The sequence below is a fragment of the Lathamus discolor genome, chromosome 6, assembly GCF_037157495.1.
Source record: "Lathamus discolor isolate bLatDis1 chromosome 6, bLatDis1.hap1, whole genome shotgun sequence".
NCBI classification, from domain to species: domain Eukaryota; kingdom Metazoa; phylum Chordata; class Aves; order Psittaciformes; family Psittacidae; genus Lathamus; species Lathamus discolor.
In genome coordinates, this window is record NC_088889.1 from 50,311,010 (window position 1) to 50,332,346 (window position 21,337).

The 21,337-nt window shown below is 46.7% G+C and overlaps 1 protein-coding gene across 2 annotated transcripts in view; it reads right to left on the reverse strand.

The window, feature by feature from the left end:
* The window catches only part of SLC8A3 (solute carrier family 8 member A3), a 112,435-nt gene that overhangs the window by 57,674 nt on the left and 33,424 nt on the right, over positions 1 to 21,337 (reverse strand). The gene's annotated exons all lie outside the window — the stretch shown is intronic.

A 21,337-nucleotide genomic window follows, 5' to 3' on the forward strand; every position in this document is an offset into this window, starting at 1 on the left:
TACACAGCATTGTCAGTGAGATGCCCACCATCTTCATATCCCAGGTGTCCACCATGATAAGCCGAACTGGTCAAGGCATCAGGGTTAAACAGCACTAGGCCACCAAAAGGTTAAAGCCAGAGAATGTATCGCAAAGGAGATAGGTAATGAGACAGAGCTCAGCCTTAACACACTGGAGGGTAAAAAGGGAGGTTTTGCTGAAAATCCCTATAGCCTCAGCCCATCCAGAGGTCAGTGTCCACACATCAGCTAGCAAAGGGGCCAGATGACCTCCTTGCAATTGGTGGCTACAAGGACATGTCCCCTACAGCCCTGGGGAGCCCATAGCTTTGCCCCCTCCTTGATCTGCTCTGTCTCTGCAGGACCCAGGTAGCTCCTGTCTTTCCCTACTCCCAGCTTTCCCTGCTCTGCAGCTTGGCTGGAGGCCCAGATCTCGCCTTCACACTGCCCAGCGTGGGGCACAGGTGAAATTTCACTCATTGCAACAGCTGTTAAACAAGATCCAACAAGGGAGTTCCACTCACAGTTCTCTGACTCCCTCCTCAGCTCCAGCCTTATTTTATTCCATGGAAATAAACCTGCGGGGATCATTTTATTTACACTGTTCAGCACTACCAACTCAAATAATGGGATTCTTCATTTGCATCACCAAGGGATGTAAATTTGCCCCAAAGAGCCCATGATCCACCCACAAAACTGTCCCCTGAGCCAGACAGCAGAGTAGCAGAGGGAAGAAGATAATGGCTGGGACAATCTGGAATAACAGGGAAAAATCCCGGAGGAGAAAGGACTGTGAGGAACAGGAGCAGAGACAATCTGCAATGCTACCTCATGGATTCTTCAGGTAAAGCTGAAGAATGTCGTATTTCAAAACCCCCCTGACTTGGCACACCTCTGTCCGCTGTGTTTTGCCCCTGGACTCCTGCTGCATTCTCAATAAAATGTGAACAAAAGCATGGAGAAGTGGCCTATGGAGCTGGGATGCTGGAGTGTCACAGCTCATCACAGGGTGGAGAAAAAAAGCACCCCAGAGCTCTGACAGCTCAGCTCTGCATGTCACATCAGTGTCCACTGAGGAAAGCAAGCACAGGAAATGTCTCTGTAGGAAAAACACACTACACAAAAACAGCCATGTCTGTGGGAGGAGGAGGGAGCTCAGGGGGCCAGTGGAGCTATTTCAGAGAGGAATTAAAGGTTCGGCTTCAAGCTACCTAGGAGATTGAAGTTAAAAAGACCACATCTAGCTGTACAGCTTCCTATCAAAGACTGAAACTCCTTTTCCATCACGTTTTCCAGTGATTGGTGTTGATGGCCAGAGTACCACGCACAATATTCGTGTGTGGCTAACGTTTCCGAGAGGTGGGGAAGCACTCAGATTTAGAGCAACAGGCTCAGGTCAGTGTGTACATCTGAACAGAGACACCAAGTTTTTGTGACCAAGCCTGACTTTCTGAAGGAGAAAATAGCATGCCATGGGCTCAGGTTGACACAGAGCTTGCTTTTGGCTAGGAGCCACTGATATGGTGAGTGTCTTAAGCATCCCTTTTCTGCTGAATTTGAGCAAACAAACATCCCTTCAACAAAACAATTGAAAGTGGAAGCCCACAAAACCCAGCAATGCATGGTCCTTTCAGGACCTGAGGAGGGAATGAATGGAGAAAAGCTAGTGCTGTTCCTTGTCTCTTGCAATCTGAGGACCAAACAGTTACGGGTCCATTGCAACATTCCTCCTCCTGACTCCAGCTCCTCATCTGCATGTGCCATCACTACTACCATACAACATTGTCTCTTTTGAGCTTCAGTCATTCACCATATAAGAGGTCACCATGAGACCTGAGAGAAGATGAATGTTTGCAGAACTGTTTCCAGGGCCTGGGTAATTCAGAGGGTTGCCAGCAGATCTGGGGGATTTTCATCTTGAAATTGCTGGTTCCTACACAGCTTCATTCGGAATAGCTGATGGCCAACTTTGGGTCCATCTCACACACGATAAACAACTATGACATCCCGGGGGAAAAAAAAAAAAAAGAGCAAGCTTCAAAGAGGCAATAGACATGCTCAGAGTAACAAACATGCAGTTAAAAATAGCTAATGCTAGAAATGCTGTGTAAAGCAAACATTACACCAATCTCCAAGAGTGACATTTTAGAAGATACTTGTAGAAGCAGTCCTGTATATAGACACAGTGAAGTTTCATGCACTTTGCTATGTCTCAGAGGGGCAGAAACAATTCGGAGATCTCTGCCTGGTATTTTTTGTTGAGGTAATGTCTCCTAGAAGCGCCTCCTGAGATCTTCAAAAAGGCAGGGTGAAGGCATCCCAGGCAATCTCTCTACCTCTTCATCTGCTGTTGTCATCAACAGCTGTGCCTGCTTTTCCAAGAGGAAAAGCCAGCTAGAATTCCTTACTTCCCAGAACATGCTAGACAGGTCCTGTCCTTACCCTACCTCCCATCAGAGATGTCTGCCATATTGAGTGGGTAACCCATTTGACCCACCTCAAACCCCTGGCAATGCCTGGCTCCAGCTGGTTTGGGCATGGTGCCTGCAGCACACCCACCTGTGTTAAAGATCTCTGAACAGTCTTTGCTTTCTCCTGGCCCCCGCTGGCATTCAGTTCTTATCTTAAAGCTTGAGGACTCCTTTCATCCTAATTTGTAAACTGGTGTTGCTATTGTTACTCAGAGAAACATGTAATTAATGGAAATGTTCAAAAACGGAAGCAAAAAGCCGCGCTGGAGGAGAAGCTCTTATCAAATACAGGGTAGCAGATATCAAACAGCAGAACTCATCCTCCCTTCCCATTGCAGCCCCATCTGTCATGGCTTTGCTACTCTGATGCCGTTGTCCAACGTATCCTACTCCCTCCTCCATATCTTTTTTTACCAGTTTCTTTCCTTGGGCTATCTCCAGTCCCCAGGCAGATCCACAGACAGATCTAACCCTAAAGAAGAGGGGAATATGGGAGAGGAAGTGCAACTCTCAGGCACAGCTTCAAAGATGTGAAAGACTTATCCAGGAACAACCAAAGGAAGAAAGAATCTGGGAAAAATGTATTTCCTCTGCCCCCAGTGGACAGAATAAACAGTATGAGGCTGGAGTCAGAGCAAGGCAAACTTAGCTTAAAAATTAGGAACCTAACCTCATGGGTTAGGATAATGGAGTCTGAATACATATTGCCTAGGGATACTGTAGATGCCTCTGCTCCAGAGATTTTCAAGAACAGGCTGGAAAAACACTGGTCAGAAGTGACATAGGTGCAAGTGGCTCTGCTTTAGGCTGAGATGATGTTGCATGGTGCATCTTTGAGATGGCCATGTTCTGCCCATCTTTCTCAGCTGAGCAAACAGGCATTGTGCTTAACTGGGACAGCAACAGAGAGATACTCCTCTCTTCAGAGGGATCACCTCTTGACTATCCTAATGCTCCACAAACTGAATTGATCCTCCCAAAGGAAACACCAAGAGTCTCCCTGCCTGCCTATTCTCCCCATAAGACAGGGCATTGCATTGACTGCAGTTGCTGGGAGGCAGGCTGGTAGCAGGGAAGTGAGAAATCTCTTCCAAGTTAAAACAAGCATTAATGGTGACTGTTGATGTTAAGCTACAACAAGCAGAGTAGTGGCATTCTCGTCTATAAATACCAGAGCCAACAGAGGATGACCAACAAAGCTAACCTCAGAACTGTCTAGCTGGAATAAGAAAAAGCTGTTTGCTTACCCAGCTTGACCTCAAAAAGCCAGAGCACTACACTGCATGCACTGTGGTAAAAATGCTGTCAATCACCTGCCCTGCCAAGACATTTGACCCCACTGAGGTGAGACAAACTATGAATTAAGGATGTGAGAACTGGTTGCACAGAGCTGAGATCCATGTCCATTTTTGTAGCATCACCAGTTTTAGAACATTATTAAGAATCTGACATTTTTAACATTTCTCACCGATTTCTTTTCATTTTCTCTTGCCAACAAACTGCCACATCCTGGCCAGAAATGCAGTCAGTGTGCTGAAATCTAATTTGAAAAGATAGTCTTGCTTCTAGCTGAATTACTATAAGAAGCATCCAAATTTCATGATACAGACAGGAACACCCCTTCCAGGTTTGGAGCCTGCATACAGGCTTTCAGCCTGTATACAGGTCCAGCATTCATCTATAGGGGAGAAGAAATAAGAGGAGTATAAGGAGGAGTCATAAACCACTGCATGGGTGCCTCCTGCCCAAAACTGGGGGTGTCAGAATACAAGGATGCTTCATTATATGTGCAGAGCCACGTTCTGAAGGGCTCCTTAAGGTGGTAATTAAGAAACATTAAAGCCAGAAGGATGAGATAAAAGCCACATCAATAACTTTTATGCCATGAGTTAAAAAAGCTGGGCTTTATACCTTAAGTAATAGAGTCCCTTTACTAGAGTTAGATTATTGCCTCTACTGTTCATTTGAACCACCATGGCAAGAAGTGACTGTCATTGCTAGAGGGGCCACAAACACTTCTGTCACCACACTGAGCTGGGATTCATGCTCCTTTTAAAAGACAGCAGGGAAGAGCTCACAGAAGCAGAGAGATGGTGATTCTCATCTAACCTGAGGGACCTACATCAGTGGGGTGGATAGGAAGGAAGTGACATTCACTGAGAAATCCAAGAAAAGGGTCTTTTACAGGCAGATCCCTCTGTTATTTGTCTGACCTGGACTGTAGGCTAGAGGTTCTATGATTTACCACCATCTGAGGACAGCAGTCCAGCCTTACCATGACAGCAAGTTGCTGCTAGCTGTAGGGATCCCTGGAGTTCACCTGGTTGACACAGTTCTCATGGGCCTTGGCAAAGCCAAATGAGACAAGACCTTGTCATTCTTCCCAGGCTAGAGGAATCCATGTGACACACACTCCCTATCATATTCTTACCAAGGAGTCTGAGAAAACATCTCTGAAAGAAAATCAGAGGAGGTTGTAGTTACATATGCATGTGCTAAAGTTAAGTGTTACACTGCAGCCTCGCATTTAAATGTGATGAAGTGGGAAAATCTTCACAGGGAACCCTGATAGATTTAGTGCCTAATAGCTTTTTCTGAAAAACAGCTTTTTTTTTTTTTTTTTAAAAAAAGCTATTTATAAATATTTCAAATGCTATTTTGAATGTTTTGCTGTGCATTAAATACTTATTTACTACAGGATCATACAGTGTGCTCTCTCTGAATGCTGCTGGGAAGGAATGTTGACACCTATGCTCAGAGCTGGCATCCATGTGGTGACCCTGAGCTTTGACTGCATTAATGCTTTCTGAAGAGATATCCAGGGGCTGTGCTCCAGCCATAGTGCAGGAGGAGAGGAACAGTGCAGCACTGTGCATAACTCGGCACCCCCTCTCTCCCACCCTTTCCGCTGTCCCGGCTGCACCCACAGTGCTCTCAGAGCCACAGCCTGCATCCTTCCAGGACACACGACCACTGATGCTGCTGACTTTGCTCCAGCTGTGACAGTGCCCTCTCCATGCTGCACGAAGCACTGGTGCTGAAGGGCAGGAATCTCATGGGGGAAATCTGGGAGACCCCCTTGCTAGCACTGGAAGCAAGCTCCTCCAGGCAACATGAACTTTACCTGTGCCACTCCTTGACACAGAGCCATCTAATTATTTTTTTAATCCTCCAATGATAGAATCAGAGAATCATAGAATAGTTAGGGTTGGAAAGGACCTCAAGATCATCCAGTTCCAACCCCCCTGCCACGGGCAGGGACACCTCACACTAAACCATCCCACACAAGGCTTCATCCGACCTGGCCTTGAACACTTCCAGGGATGGAGCATTCACAACCTCCCTGGGCAACCCATTCCAGTGCCTCACCACCCTAACAGGAAAGAATTTCCTCCTTACATTCAATCTAAACTTCCCCTGTTTAAGTTTGAACCCGTTACCCCTTGTCCTGTCACTACAGTCCCTGACGAAGAGTCCCTCCCCAGCATCCCTATAGGCCCCCTTCAGATACTGGAAGGCTGCTATGAGGTCTCCACGCAGCCTTCTCTTCTCCAGGCTGAACAGCCCCAACTTCCTCAGCCTGTCTTCATACAGGAGGTGCTCCAGTCCCCTGATCATCCTCGTGGCCCTCCTCTGGACTTGTTCCAGCAGTTCCATGTCCTTTTTATGTTGAGGACACCAGAACTGCACACAATACTCCAGGTGAGGTCTCACAAGAGCAGAGTAGAGGGGCAGGATCACCTCCTTCGACCTGTTGGTCATGCTCCTTTTGATGCAGCCCAGGATACAGTTGGCTTTCTGGGCTGCGAGCACACACTGAAGCCAGCTCATGTTCATTTTCTCATCGACCAACACCCCCAAGTCCTTCTCTGCAGGGCCGCTCTGAATCGCTTCTTTGCCCAGTCTGTAGCCGTGCCTGGGATTGCTCCGACCCAGGTGTAGGACCTTGCACTTGGCATGGTTGAACTTCATAAGGTTGGCATCAGCCCACCTTACAAGCGTGTTAAGGTCCCTCTGGATGGCATCCCTTCCCTCCAGCGTATCAACCGAACCACACAGCTTGGTGTCATCGGCAAACTCGCTGAGGGCGCACTCAATCCCATGCCAGCGATGAAGATGTTAAACAAGACCGGTCCCAACACCGACCCCTGAGGGACACCACTCGTTACCGGTCTCCAGCCGGACATGGAGCCATTGACCACAAATCTTTGTGTGCAGCCATCCAGCCAGTTCTTTATCCACCGAGTGGTCCATCCGTCAAATTGATATCTCTCCAATTTAGAGAGAAGGATGTCATGTGGGGCAGTGTCAAATGCTTTGCACAAGTCCAGGTAGATGACATCAACTGCTTTACCCTTATCCATCAATTCTGTAGCCCCATCATAGAAGGCCACCAAATTGGTCAGGCAGGATTTCCCCCTAGTGAAGCCATGCTGGCTGTCACCAAGCACCTTGTTGCTTTTCATGTGCCTTAGCATGCCTTCCAGGAGAATCTGCTCCAAGATTTTACCAGGCACGGAGGTAAGACTGACTGGTCTGTAAAGGTCTGTAGAGACTACACAGGCCCACAGGCTATCCGCTCTGGAGTTTAAACATCCCAGCAAAAGCTAGGGAAGAACAGGGATTTCACTGCCATCACCTCTCATTAGGCACCACTGTATGCTGCGACACTGGGGACTGCCGGGGGCCAGCCCCACTAGGCTGTGGGGAAATGTGCCATGCACCAGCCCCACCGATTATATACACCGCTTTTGAGAGACACAGAGAAGGACTTTTTAACAGGAAAAATTTAGTTAACCCAAAGACCAAGATAGTTTGGACTTTGGGGCTGTAGATTTTAGGAAAAACATACTGATTAAAATAACACAGCTGGCTGGTAACCCCCTGGAAGCCAGGTGTCCGAGCATCACATTGATGTGAGCCAAGACATTTCAGGGTAGGTTTTTCTTTTATCAGATTTATATCACTCCCAGAGTGCTGAAGATGTGCAAAGACACGCTGACCCAAGCCCTGGAGAAGCAGATGACTTGTCTCACACAGCTGCACCAAGGCTGTAAGCCCAGATCTGTTGAAGCTGAGTTCTGTCTACCAGTGGGTCTGTGGAGTAGCCATGATCCCCTAGAGACCAGGTTGGATCCCCACCAAGGACTCAATGCTCTGCTTACCGATGCCAGTCCACCTCCTGCTTCAGATTTACTGCTACTTCTGGCAGTCAATAAAAGCCTGCAACGCACTAGGCAGGAAACCTCCCCTCTCCATCCCTCCCACTCTTCCAGCAAGAGAGATCCAGGAAGATTTATTACAGCAATAAAAACAAAAGAGACAGAAAGATCTGGGGGAGTCTCCAAGGCAGGCAGGGCTTCAATAAAGCCCAAGCAGGCTCTTGGGGTGATGCTGATCTCTGGGAGAGACCACACCAAACAGCAGCATGTAATTCATCTGCTGGAAGCGGAAATGTCAGCCCACGCTCATGCGATACCCCAGCGGGAGGGCAGGAGAGATAATACAAACAGAAGGGAGTATTAGGCTCTGGGCTTTTAAAGCTTCTGAGTGGAAGAGCAACCAGATGGGAAGGGAGATGCCCAAGCAGAGGAGACAAGAAGTAGACACACAAAAGCAATTCCACCCTCCTACTGTCATAAATGCATCTCAGTCCCAGTCCACAGTGATAACCAAAGCTTCACCATTCCTGCCAAGGTGCTTCACCCGAACATAGCACTGCCCCCTCCCCCGGGGCAGGGTGGCTCTGAGGGGCTGCACGATCCCCATGTCGCCATGTGCTTTGCACTGCTGCAGGCAGAGATAATACAGAAAATCTTCTGTGGAAATCTTTTACTTACCTCTGCTCCTACTTGGCGGGTGGGACAGTTAATAAAAACTGAACTCCAGACCTGCCTTTGCAGCCCCCACGGTCCATTACCGAGGCCCTCAGGTAGGTGGGACATGAGATCAGGTCTCCCTGGCTCAGGGTATGCAGCTCCTGGCCTCCCTTCACAAAGCCCCTGTAGGTCCACACACTCCCAATACCCACAGGCAGCCTAAAATTCCCTGGGAAACACATTCCCCACACAGATTTCCATCACCCTCAGCACCCAAATTAGCTCTTCATGGCCAAGCTGGCACCCGCCAACCTGCTTCCTGGAGAGATGCCATATGTGCTGTAAAGCCATGGCAAGAGCTGTGCTTTCCCATTTAAGGAGAAGGGCAAGAAACCCTTTAAGCCTGAGAAATAAAGCAGGAAAGAGAAAACATACTCCTTCAGGAGGAAGGGTTATTTAGCAGAGAGGAACCCTGGTGACCCTGGAGGCTTTGTTTCCATTCTTTGTCTCCCCCGAACTTCATGGTTTAACCTCACAAAACTGTCTCCTTGTCTTAGTTTCATCTACAAATCAGGGAGTTAGGTCTGTAAGGGATGCTAGAAGGTGCCACTGAAGATCAAAGTTACTGCTCTTATACTGAAAGGCAGGCTGTCTCCCTGCCTGCAGTAGGGTTCCTCCTCTGCTGCTGCCCAGCCCAGAGCGGGTGCCTTCACAGCAGGGCATCATATTGGGGTTAGAATATTGAGTCCTTTTACTGCCTGGGATTTTCACACCCACAGAAACAGATGTTCCCTAAGATTAGCCATCAGTTACCCTGAAATTACTTTTAACTCAAGCCTGGATTTCCACTCAGTAAAGCAACACACAAGTCTCAGTTGAAAGCTATTTTGTACCCCAAATCTTGCCCCAGATACAGATGCACATTCATACCTGCATTTTCCGACAGCACAGAAACACATAATCAACTTGTACCTCCTCAACAACTCAATTTATATAATGAAGTGGGTCTAAGCATCCACACTGGGGTTGCACTGACCAGCTCCCCACCCCATCTCAGACTTCAAGATACAACTCCAGGATGACTGCATTTAAAAAGAACAGGAGGGAAGAGGTGGTACTTTGGAAGGCACAGCACTAAAATGCAGTAACCACTTCCAACACTGATTTACTTGATACTGTTGACTAGATAAGAACAACCACCAAAAATCAGGTAGAGAATAAAGGAAGAAGTGATTTTTCAGTCCTCATTTTCAATAAGTAAATGTATCTGTGCTCAAAGCCTACTGTGCTCTTAAATAATTGGTTAATTCTTTCCCCCGTGCAAAGCTTTTCAGTTCACCTTTAAAAGAAAGAGATGGATGATGTAGAGTCCAGCGTCCCAAAAGCAAATCTTGGCTCCCCACGCAAGAAGCAATAATTCAGCACAGCTATGCTGCCATCAATCATGCTTCTCATCTTCCCAGTGCACCTTTCCTGTCACTCCTTGGCAGGGGGAAATGGATGGTAGATGCTCCCTGCTATATCAGTTTTGGGGGTGGGAGAGATAGGAAAGGGGTGACCTTGCAAACACTGTCAGCAAGTCACACGTGTCTAGCTCAGAGATGGCTGATGATTTCCTTTGTTACTGCCTAGCTTTGATACTTAGATGCTTTAAATGTTAGAAGGAAACTTATTTAGCTCCCTGGAGTGTGGTTAGAGGAACTAATTTCAGGGAGTTTTGCTGTTGTTGCTGGGGGATTTTTTGTTTGTGTCCCACCCCCCACCCACCCACACTCGCAGTTACCGTATGAAATAGGCTGGCTTCAAGTAAAAAAGATTGCTATTTTCATTTATTTATTTTTAACTACCACTTCTGCAAGCCCAGCCTAGGACCTGAAAGTCAGGCAAGGCCTTATCTGCTTTCCCCAGTAACAAAGGTCTTGTGATTATACAGGAAAGCCTGGTGCTGATTAACAAGCCAGAAGGCATCCCAGTCTATTTTTCACAGCTACCCTGTTTTTGGAAGACCGAGAATAGTTTACCCATGCTGTCTGCATGAACACAGGCAACTCACAAGAGAGACCAGGCTTTGGATGTAACCCCACATTAAAGCTGAGAAGTTGGTGGAAAAAGGGAACAGAGGATTATTTCTTTAAGTCCTGTATCCATCGTGTCCCCTGTGGCTCTGTGTACATCATAGCTAGGGAAGCACACCATGCCATGCAGTCAGCATCATGTTGCCAGCTCTCCCAGAGCCACCAAGCACACCTCCAGTGGTAAGAGCCCACCACCGCAGTGAAGCCAGCCACTGAGCCTGGAGGGCATCATTGCCCACCACTCTTCCAGCACTTTCACCTCATGGGGAAGGGGCAGATCTCAGGGGCTGTGCCCTCTGCAGCAGGCTGAAGCAGGACCTCTCTCTGCCAGTGTCATACCAAAAAACCATTCGTACCAAAACCTAGAGGGATTTTCACAAGGCTTCAATTTCCTACATTAGTGTCTGCTTACCCCATTCAGCTGTCTTTTAAACCAAACACAAACGCAGTTCTTCAGCAAATAAATGCTTCTATTGATCAAACCTCTATCTGAAGAAAAGACTTTTCTTCTGCCTTTACCTCTGAACAAGCCCATTAACTTCACTCCGGTGAAGTCCTCATGACTGTGGACATGTCTAAGCTAGGCAATATGTATACAAGGAGAATAGGGAAAATACAGATCCTTACAGTAGCACATGACCTTATGCAAGTGATAAGAAGTAGCTCAGATTTCAAAAATTATCTATTTTATTTACACACAGCGAGATTTTCAGTCTATTTTCTATAACATAGGTAGGAACATTCAGATAGTTGTTCAAACACTTGTTTCTTTAAGTAATACAGTATTGAGATTGCTAAGCTGGCAATACCGTGAAAGTAAAATTTAAAAGATCTTTCCTTCCATCCAAACAAAAATGTTCTTCTATGCTTAACATATAAATAAATACATTAGACCCATGGGTGTAATGCAGCAGGTGATTTCACTCAATTCAGCCCAATGACAAGTGATAGTTTTCTGCATTACTACTGAAAGATGCTAAGTTGTGAGCTAACGTATAGGTTGATGAATGTACTTAAAAATACTATTTGGTCCCCAGAAGGAAGAGCTTCTCAGTCCTTTGTGGACCACAACACTGAAGATGCCTGCCTTACATGAGTTTTGGATTCTGCATTCCCCTGATCTCAGCTCATGCTGCTACATGTATGTAAGGATCTGATCCTACATGGAGCTCCACTGAAGCCAGTCCCCTGCCCTGCTAGCACCCAATGAAGGACAGATGCCTTCAGCTTCATCCCCATCTGCAGCTGGGCAGGCTGCTAAGGCAGCTGTCTCTTCTGTTTCAGTTCCATCTTCCTCAAAATCACTCTGACCCTTCTTACATGTACCTTGTCAGGGTAGAGGTGCTCAGTCCTCAGCCTCCCTAGAACAGAGTGGTGCAAGAATTGACTGGGGACAAGACTCAGGTCAAGACAGTTACCATGGTAACGCAGCATTAGGAAAGGTAATGGCTTATTCCCATTTTGCATGTAGAGAAACTGAGGCACATAGCAGTGGTGCAGTTTCCCCACAGCTGCGCAGCAAACCAGAGGCAGGTCTGAGATAAAAAGCTAGCTCCCCCAATATTAAGTGCTATAAAACAATAGTTGGAAAAGAGAACCAGCCAGGCAGGTCAACAGTAGGCATAGGCATTTCAGCAATAGATTTAAACAGATCTTCCTGCTTGCAGCTGACCCAGCTGCCCTGTGAGAACTCCCAGCTCACACATTCTAGCCAGTTGAATCTAAACCAAGAACCTTGGTCCTAGGCTGGATTAGGCACCCCCCAAACACCCCTTCACCACTATTTTGCCACAAGGACTGCTAGAAGCCGAGGAGAGAGACTTCCTAACTATTTCCCTTAAAGCTGTATAGTATACGGCTGTTAAGTACGGCCAAAATGGGAAAAGATACTCACTACTGGGAAAAAACAACAGAAGTTATATCTAATCTAATCCTAGCCTACTCAGTTATGGCAAATTGACCCATAATAAAGGTGTGATTTTTGGTTTTGCCAGCAAAGGTGGACTTTGCCCTAACAGTTGCTGGGAGCACAGCACAGCAGACCCATGTCAGGCTGAAATCCAAGCTGTCCCTGAACTGGGTGCCCTGCTGGGCACTGATAGCACTGCTGAACTGCTCCATAGTTGCCAGAGCTTGGGGGCAATCCTGGGTGCCCCAGTATGAAGGTAAAGTCCCAGATGGTGGTTCAAGTGGCATTTGACAGTGGCATTTCTTTGAGGACTGCAGACCTACCACATCCTGTCTGCTCCCCTCATCTTCTAGGTTTAGCAGGAGGAAAGACATGTACTTCAGACATCGTGTAAGAAAACTGTAATCCAACAACACTGGAAAGGGCTTGTCTGCCTGGGGATGCTCCAGAAAATTAAGCTGAATTAATTAGGAATGGGAAGTTAAGGCATGAGGAAGTCATGTGTGGACACTCATGCTCTGAAGTTCAGTTTAGCTTAATCTTCTTGTAAAAGCAAGTAGACTAGAGTAAGGTCCCGAGAACGAGCTCATCCACAGAAGAATTTAACAGACTCAACTATTCTCTGCAGACAAACCCTCAGCCAATGAAACTACAACTCCAGCTTGGTTTTGAGAAACTTGAGTTTGACCTTGCTCAGTGCATCACCACCAAGCTAGACACCAGTGGCACCATGCTCCAGTTCTGTTCCAAGTTTTTCACAGTTTCTGGGCATATCTTCCTCTCCAAGAACCAGATACTGTAACAACTACCAGAAACTTCATGTCCATCATCAGAGCAGAGACAAGAGCCATCACAGACTCTGGATTGCAGCATGGCCATAGCCTGGACTCAAACACTCCAAACATACTGCTGCTATTGGTGCAGCTATGGGGTGCTTAAATAGCTGTTAACCACTGCAGTCATGCTGTATCCCACCAGCTCTGGTCAGCACAGAACATTTCTAGATGCCATCCTATCACTATTGTTTGGATTCTATTTCATTATTCTGTTGCTTGTTTCTTGATTGCCATAGTAAATCAAGAGAAAGATAGATGTCTGCACACATCCATTTGAAAGATCCCCACTAAAAATCGTGGTTTGGTTTTGCTACGGAAAGTGATGGTTGAGTCTGCAGCCTTAGCTCAGCAGCATTCAGGCACGTGTACTGCAACAAGTAAATTAAGGGGCAATATCAAGAACACTATGATGTAACACAGAATTAATTCTATCCCACGGCATGACAGAGATGCTTACCCAAATGTAATTCTTTCTCTTCATACGCAGAGCAGACATCAACAACATAACCACATCTCACTATTTAAATACCACAAAGCCATATTATATTGGTAAGTGAATCTCTTTATGTACTAGAGACAGAACTCCTCAGAGTCATTCACAAGAGTTTAGTAGGCTCTTACACAGCATACTAGAAGTTAAATATAACAGCACATAATGAGAGAACCACTGCAGGCGTATTTAGGCCACCTAAGTTTTGCAGCTAAAATAGCTCCAAAGTTCACCATTTCACCCTCCAAAGAGAGTGCTAATGGACAATGAATGGCATAATACACAGCCACTGACTTGGAAGAGAATTTTTGCCTAAAAGGCTTAAAGCAGCAGCTTTCAGCCTGCCATTTTGACAGCAGACTGCGGACTGCTCCTGAGGGATTCACAAAAGATTACTATGAAAAGCAAGATCGCTATACACTATAAAACAAAGTCAGATGTTTCTAAAGGGGCTTACATACATCCCAACAATATTTTGAAGGTGCCAAAAACTGAGAAGGGCTTACAACCCCTGTATGAAGGATAAACTCCTTGTTTCGTTTTGCCTGGTTTGCACCAGTGTAACTTTTAATGCAAAGGGAGCATCTTCCAATATATACCAGTGGCTCAGTAAGAATTAGAATAGAATTAGGCATAGGTCAATTCAGCTGCACATGTCGGAATCAGGATAATTCAGCTCACGAGAGTACAGCAGATGGCAAAAATGTGACAATTCACATATGAAGCTCTGCATGTAGAAGACACTGAGAGTACATTTGATTATCAGATAAACAGTTTGTAATTGTGTAATTAAATATCATTTTATAACTATAAACACTGGGGGCAGAATTAATGTTCTGCTTGGCATTATTGACTTCTAGGACTTAATCATGCAAATGGAGCATTCTCTTAACAAGATTTTTTAAAATAGCCCCTCTTGGGTTTAAATTGAGAATGCAAGAGAAGAAAGGTGGTTCTCCTTCCCAGGGAAGGGTTTTGCACAACAATACCCTCCCTTTGATGTGCTACACGCTCACCCCAGGCAGCTGTGCTCAGGAGGGACAGTGGTGCACCCCTACAGACCCCTTAGAAAGCATCCTGCCCCAGCTCTCACTTCAGGCAGCCTGCACAGGCATGGGTTCTTGGGGCACAGCATAGTCACAACTCATTCAATGTGGTTTATTACAGAAAAAAAAGTCATCCTAAGAATGGAAAGGAAGCCTAAGGAGAAACAAAGCAGGAACGGCTGCAACACATGGTGTTCATGAACATCTATATTAGAAACTTAGCTTTGTCCAAAGTCTCTGCTTCATTCAGTTCTCATGGCTGAACACAGTTCAGCAACCAGTAGCGCAGAACAAAGCCATGTTTCCTGATGCCAAAAGTACCATCAAATGTCTGTCCTGCTTACACATACTGAACATTAAACACTACTTAGCTAGGCCCAGCGGTGTCCCAGTTTGCCACTAATGGTCCTGCATCAGGGTGCGGCACTCTGTGCTCTACACAGATAAGTAGCGATGGCAGGAAGTACCTTGGCCATGCCCAGCATCAAGCCTAATTGGAAGAGCAGAAGGCAATGCAATGGTCTCTCCTCTGGTTTCCAGCTCCCAGCCACCAGAAACTTAGGGACCATCTGCACTTTGGTCTGTATCCACTACAGCATGCTGAACACAGAGGGCTGTGAGTGAGACTGCCCTTTTTAATCTCTTAAAACTCACTTACTGGAGGTGACACCAGCATTATGTATTACGTTCCTCAGCTTTTCTTATATTTGCATTATTTGCCAATCCTGGCTCCTTTCTCCAAGGACTTTTAAAGCACATGAAGTGAGGTGCACTTGGAGGCAAAACCACAAGTGAATTGAGAAATGAAGGAGGGCTACAGAAGGAGAGGAGATAAAAGATGCATATAGGAGTATACACAAAAAGAGAGAAATGAATATGAAACTCTATCTGGCTTCTTTCAAGAAAAACGGAGGCTTGGTCCTATTCCCAACTGCACAAGCCCCTATTGTTTAATGAAGAATCAGTATTCCAACAGTGAGTACAGTCAGCCCCACTGTACAATATCCAGTTGTTCTCCATCCTCCCAGAGCATATTTGATTAATTCAGTCAATGCTGCTAACCTTAGGCTGGAGCGTGGGTGGCTCTGTCACTGGATGGCACAGCTTACACAGGGACAGTGCCAAAAGCACTAATTTCAAGACTGATCTCTTATAGCGGCAGTCTGACCGCAAAACATGCTGCCATGCCAATAACCAGTACCCAGAGCATCTCCTCTGGGATTTGCAGGCTGCAATTAGCAGGTGAATTTGCCACCTTCCCTGGGGCTGATGAAAGCACCTCAGCCCCTATTGATTGCCAATCAATAGCCACTTCACATCTCTCCCTCTCAGTTTCTGCGGTAGTAAGTGTTAGTAATCAAATAAGAGTGGCAGGCTGATAAGATCCCATTATCAGTGCACCAGCAAAATGGAATTCCAGATCTAATCTCCTGTGTCACACTTCTAACCCTGATCACTGAGATTTAACCCCTCCGACGACTGAAGCATGTAGCCACAGCTGCATTGAGAGAAAACTTCCCAATCTCTATCCAGGCCAAAAAAGGCAACGGAAGAGCCAAATTCCTGCTTCCACTGAAACCCAGAAAAAAAAAAAAAGCAGAAAAAATTGCAGGAAAGGCCCCTTACAGTAAGGATTACCATTTACTGCATCTTCTCATTGCTTCCTATTGTCCCTCCAAGTCACCAAAAGAAACAAAACTGTCATGCAACCAAAATGGGTCTGAACTGCTCCTTTATTCCATTTTTCAAAGAAGCACTACCAAAACCAGAGGTTCTCAAAGAACATTTCATACTCTTCTTCTGAGCATGTAAAATCTCCACGCCCTCTCAGCAAGGAAAAGAAAGTCCCTCCACTCCATAGGGGACTTAAATATTTCAGTGCTTACTTGCACTCCAGTCCTGGCAGACCTTGGTTAAAATCTCGTGTAAATAGCCCGATTTCATGGCTATCTGCTGACACGTCCTCATGGCACATGGCCATCTGGAGACACCTGGACTGCCCGAGAAGGGAAGTTTTAAATAAATTGCCATGACTGCATGGCTTCTGCTCTTCCAACCGATAAAGTCCTAATGATGTGGAAGCAACTTTGCCAATGAAACAGCGAATTCCAGTAAAGAGATGTTTAACGCAACCCCCCTCTCTGCTCTATGTGAGTCTTTATTACATGTAAGAGGCTTGAGCTCAGGCCCTCTATTTAAAATTGAATGTTAACAGAAAAAAGAAATCAGACATCAGGGTTGCAAGACAGCCAGGCTGGCTGTTGTGCTACTCCACATGAAATACATATCTGAGATCTCAAGAAGACGGTGCTTCTCCCTGCCTTATCAGTAACACTTTTTTCTCTCTTTTTTTTTTTAAGTTATTTCTGGAACATTTCTCCTGCTTTTTCTCCATTTCTGCCAAATCTCTGACAAATCTGCTACAACGCTGATAACGTCTTGAAGATAAACCTGCTCTGGGGTCACCACTGTTGGGGCTCCAGCCAGCATCACACAGTGGCATATGCCAGGGGTGCTTTCTTCTGCCCCACAACCTCAGTTTGCACCAGACTATTAAAATTTACAAATACTGCCCAAAGGTCAAAGCAACAGATGACCAGGAGAGCATGTTGCTGCATGTCTTCAGCCATTTCCAGCAGCCAATAACATCTGTGTACAGCTGTGCAGAGGGAAAAACAACACATGGTGAGTACATGTCACACACAGTTATCATGCAAAGGGACATCTTCTAGCACTACCCAGGGGTTCAGCAAGGAGGACACTTGCCAAAGTCGGACACAAGCTGCTACCACAGGTCTGTGTTCTCCCCAGGAGCTCTGCTATGCATTTAGTAACCAACACCTCGTCTGGTCAGCATCTAAGAACATTCGCCTGTTTCAGATAGGAAAAAGGCAGAAAACGGACATTGGGTGGGAAATCCTTCCTCACCAGGTTTGCCTGGACCTTTTCTGGAGCAGGGGAGAAGGTGGGTAGCCCTGGAAGACCTTCCTTTGACATCCCAGTCAGGGCCAGAGCCAGTTAGATCTTTTACAGGGAATAAACCTCTGCCACTGCTTGCAAATTCCCAAGTCAGTAGCAGTGACTTACTGGGCTAACATTTAAGATGTGCTACGCTGCTGACCACATAGTCCACAGGGTCACCCTGGGCAGCAACAGTTATTGAGACAGGAGCACCATAGGTGCACCACAGGCGCACCATAGGTGTGTGTGAGCATAGCTTCTTGGGATCAGTTACAGAAGGGTGCTTAGATATTTGTAGTTGAGCATCAGCATCACGTAGGTGTTCAGCACTTGTTTTCTCCACTGTGTTGCTGACATTGATCCTCCTTATAGAGTTCACTGATTGCTGGTTAATTATGCATTGCTGATAAATCAATGCACTGCTTCAGACCTGATTTGGTGGACACTGCACAAACTGAGCCATTTTAGCCTGCAGCACAGCTCCTTCCCTGCAGAGCTGCTCCAAGCCAGCGGGCTCCGGCCTGCACTAGGGCAGCAATGACCCTGGCCCAGGAACCAGATGTGCATTTTTCTTGTCCAGCTTCCCAAGGACCCTGTGGGCCACTTTCTACTTCCAACAAGGCCACACAGACCAGCAACTCACACTCCAGTGTACCAACCCTCTCCTTGGACCATCGTCACCATGGGCTCATTGGACAGGGCTGCATGTCACCCCATCATTCCTGGTGTCGATGAAGGTGCTGAGCTGTTCAGGCGTTATGCTGACTCCTCAAAGTTGACTAGGAATTGGCTACCCATTAACCCTCAAAGCACTGATCACTACCTTTTCAGTCTGACAGCCTTTTAATCCTCCTTGTAGCCACTGACTAAAGCCCCAGTCTGGCTATAATGATGATACGGGAGAACACATTAAAAAACAAAAGCCAAGGTAAATGACACCCACTGCTTTTCATGACCACCAACTTAAGCATCATCACAGAAAGAAATCGGGTTAGTCAGGCATGATCTGCTACAGTAAACTCATGCTGACTGTTCCCAGTGACTTTCCTGCACGTACAAATAGCACAAGCTAACATATATCCACTCCAAGTTGGGTGTCCTTCACTGTAAAAAAACCTTTTCCTTGTAGGTTCTCAGGCTGGTCAAGGCTAAAAGCAATTTAAAGTTGCTAAGAGACCCTAATAGTCTCTGGAAAGAAGCTTGGGTGAGTAAGGGCTTATTGCACAAGTTGAGATGCGCACATACCCACGTCACATATCCTGATATCAGCTAACAAGCAGGTTGTGAGTGAGACCCTGCCACCTTTATGAGTCTTCAGTCACCACAATTCACAGAGGAGCTCACCAGGGTCTGGGAGCACGTCCTTGCTGGAGACAGCATGGGCAGCACGAGTGGAGAAGTCAGTGGCACCACCTTTTACCTACAGCATACATGACGTGAGAGAGGGAAGTGAATGGTGTGCCCAGTTGCAGCAGACAGGTAAAAACAGATCAGTATTTCCACAGCTGCTAAGGGGCTAGCAAGGGGTTGATGCTTTAAATATAGGGCTCTGGCAAGACACCACATCCCTGCAGAAGCCTTGCAGCAATAGCTGACATTCAGATCCAAGCCAGCTCCTTGGACAGGGCTGTGGAAGCCTGGGGTGGTGGGGGCAGCAGTGCCACAGCATAACATAAAGCCACCAGCCTACCTCTGTTCCCAAAGAGGATCAATGTGCTGCATCTCGGCATAGCAACTGAAGCATCTCAGAGGCAACCCTGGACAGGCCACCCTGGAGATGCTTTGTCCCTGGTGCTACTCAGCAGCCGTGTTGGAGGCAAAATGTGATTTCTGCAGCAGCTGTGCTCTTGCTGAAGAAAAGCATTCATTTTGAGTCTCTGCATCCCAGCTGTGCTGACCACCCTGCTCTTCGGAGCCTGTGCTTTCAACTGAGCGCTACACAATCTTCCAGCACTGAAGGATGCTCAGTGCCCAGGCGCTTACCCCTCACTCACTGCATGCTCCCCAGGAATGGTGCAACCTTCCTCATGGGACAGACACACTGCTGCCAACCATGCCAGCCTTGAACAAGGCCAGCACAGGCATCCCCTCACCCAGATCACCCCCATCCCACAAATCTCACAGGACTGCAGGCTGCCAAACACAGGAGAAATCTAAATGCAAAGTACCTTTAAGTCCTGTGAGAAACTGCCTGAGGTAACCAAGTAATATTACCGCAATGTTCCTCAGGCACTCTCCATGCTCTGTCTACAGGATGTCAGATAACCTGGGGCATTCAACTGTCCCACCACCTTACTACAGAAAAAGCATGTAACTGTTTCTAAGGCCAAGTGAAGCACAAGCCAGCTGGTAAAAGGGAAGAGAAAACCAAGGAGTTACCACACATTGACTTCCTTCTGCAAATGCAGGTGAGCAGTGAAAGCTGCTCCAGAGCTGAAGTGAAAACACAACCCTAATGCAGTCAGGGAAGAGCTTGCTGTAACTGTTTGACCAAGTCTCCTTCTAGACAACGATATGGTGTTTCAGAGCCACCAGGTTCTGCATGATGGTTCAACATTTTCTTTCATGCCAAATCTCTCACTTTTCTGCACTGTTTGGAGCTGAGGAGCCTCATTACAGACACCTTGGTGCCAAGATGCTCACGGGGAAGAACGCTGCTTCTCTCTTTGTTCCAAGCTATATTCAGTTAAAGGCAATGCTGCCTGAAAAAGATCAGATGGTTTCCCAGCATGACCTGAAGCATTCACCGGCAATGGGTAGTGGGAAGAAGTAGGTTCCGAAGTGCTATGGGTTTTTTGGGGGTTGTTTTTCTCTTTTGGGGGTGGGTTGGCAGGCCAGAGTACAGACAGTAGCAGGAAAAGAGCAGGAAGCAGAAAACAATTCCTCTTTCCCCAACTTGCCTCAGCAAGGCTAAAAGTTTCTTTCTCTGCCAGTTAGTGGAGGAGGAGCCAGGAGATAAATTTCAACCTACCTCTAAGGCATCCCTACTGACTGAGAAGTCCTGGCTGAAGTACTGGCCTTGCAGCATGAAACCAAGCCCCAGCCCCACATTAGGGGAGAAGACTAAGGCCCCATGGCTCTCAGCAAGTAACTCTTCCATTTCATTTTCTCATTCCAACCACATCTCTACCTGACTTTCTCCAGATTACTTCGGATTTCACAGCTAAGCACCTTTGAGCCTTGGACATACCCCACCAAGGCTCTGCCATCCAGTGATTCCTCATGTAATTGTCCCCAAGGAGACAACACCATCTGAACGCTCCTCTGCTCCACACTTGGCAATTCACTTCCCAAATCCTAGTCAAGGACTTGTACTGAAGTGCAGATCCATTGCTTTCAAGGTCAGCGCAATATTCTTCTGCCTCCCAGCCGGAGCAAACCTCATTTGTCTGCTGCCTCTGTCATCTCTCAAGGGTCTCTTCCCTGCTTCCATCTCATATTCCAGAGGTGTCCAGCTCACTCAGAGCTTTGGTATTTGAGGGCAAAAAGACATTTTGGGGCTGCCAGCCAGCAATGCAACATCACCCACAGCAACTGCTTGTGACAAGTAGATGGGTTTATTCATGTGGGTGAACAAACTTTCTGGGAAAGCTGTCTGAAGGTGCTAAACTAGGGCAAGGCTAGGGGCAGAACAGTCTCAGCAGTGCATCATCAGACCTGTACGGGATAGGGGTACCCTTCATGACGCATTTATGAGTCATGAGGCAATTAATGCTGTTTCCCAGCAGAT